Consider the following 1,950-nt stretch of genomic DNA (forward strand, 5'->3'; position numbering starts at 1 on the left):
CGACTCTTTGACAAGAAAATTGTTGCAATGCAAACTGACTGGGGAGGGGAGTATCAAAAGCTCCATTCTTTTTTCCAGCGTGTTGGCATCTCCCATCTAGTCTCTTGTCCTCATGCGCATCAGCAGAACGGCCCAGCTGAGCGCAAACATAGGCACATTGTTGAGGTTGGTTTGTCTCTTCTTGCTTATGCCTCTATGCCATTGAAGTTCTGGGATGAAGCCTTTCTCACTGCTGTCTACCTCATTAATCGTCTCCCTAGTAAAGTGATTCATTCTCAAACTCCCATGGAACGTTTGTTTGGTAGTCCAGGTGATTACTCGTTCCTTCGTATTTTTGGGTGTGCTTGTTGGCCCAATCTTCGACCCTACAATCAACACAAACTCCAATTCCGTTCTAAACAGTGTGCCTTTTTAGGGTACAGTAATCTGCACAAAGGCTACAAGTGCCTTGATATTTCCACTGGCCGAGTGTATATCTCTCGGGATGTCATTTTTTATGAAACAGTTTTCCCTTTCTCAGCTCTCCATTCCAATGCTGGCGCTCGTTTGCGTTCTGAGATTAACCTTCTCCCACCCACCCTACAACCACTTCATTTGCATATGCATGAGGGGCATGATTTACAGGAACCATCTGGTGCTAATCCTACTAATGCTGATGTTGCTGAGTCATTTCTACAGGATTCAGGTGATTCTGCAGATTCTGGTGATGATTCTGCTGCTTTTTCTGGCTCCGGCACGTCTTCCGATGATGGTTCGGCTGAGAGCCCTGGCGGCCAATCATCGGCGCCTGATCCTGTCGGGCAATCTGCCTCGGGATTGCCTTCGTTTGATCCCTCTGCGTCCGCGCCAGGGACAGCGCATATCCAGCCCACGCCTGGTCCCTCCACGAGCGGATCGTCTGCGGCCGTGTCGCCTGTGGCCTCCTCACCCACAGGTTCGGATTCTGCTGGTTCAGCCCCTATATCGCATGCACAGGTTCCGGCTGCTCCTGTTCTGCCGATTGCTCGTCGCACTCGCCTGCAGAGTGGTATTACTAAACCCAAAGAGTACACTGACGGTACTGTCAGGTATGATCGCATTAAGTTTGGCAATTACTGCAGCACGGGTGAACCCTCTAATTCTACTGAAGCTTTTGCTGATGCTCGGTGGAAGACTGCTATGGATGAGGAGTATTCTGCTCTTATGAAGAATCAAACTTGGCACCTTGTTCCGTCTGTTCGTGGTCAGAATGTCATTGACTGCAAATGGGTCTATAAAATTAAGCGCAAGGCTGATGGTACTATAGATCGCTATAAAGCCCGTCTAGTTGCCAAGGGGTTCAAACAGCGGTATGGCATTGATTATGAGGACACCTTCAGTCCAGTGGTTAAGGCGGTGACTATTCGTCTTGTTCTGTCTCTTGCTGTCTCTCGAGGATGGAAGCTTCGTCAATTAGATGTGAAGAATGCGTTCTTGCATGGTGTTCTGGAAGAAGACGTTTATATGCGTCAACCTCCTGGGTATGAGACTCGTGTTGGGCATGTCTGTAAGCTCAGTTCCTGCTCGTCCCGAGCAGGTAAACGATAACAAAGATAATTTCTGGAGTGACATGCCATCATAACCTTGATCATACTATTGTAAGCATATGTAATGAATGCAGCGATCAAAACAATGGTAATGACACGAGTAAACAAATGAATCATAAAGCAAAGACTTTTCATGAATAGTACTTTCAAGACAAGCATTAATAAGTCTTGCATAAGAGTTAACTCATAAAGCAATAAATCAAAGTAAAGGTATTGAAGCAATGATGACCCACAAGTATAGGGGATCGCAACAGTCTTCGAGGGAAGTATTACCCAATTTATTGATTCGACACAAGGGGAGACAAAGAATACTTGAAAGCCTTAACAGCGGAGTTGTCAATTCAGCTGCACCTGGAAACAGACTTGCTCGCAAGAGTTTATCAGT

The sequence above is a fragment of the Lolium rigidum genome, chromosome 2, assembly GCF_022539505.1.
Source record: "Lolium rigidum isolate FL_2022 chromosome 2, APGP_CSIRO_Lrig_0.1, whole genome shotgun sequence".
NCBI classification, from domain to species: domain Eukaryota; kingdom Viridiplantae; phylum Streptophyta; class Magnoliopsida; order Poales; family Poaceae; genus Lolium; species Lolium rigidum.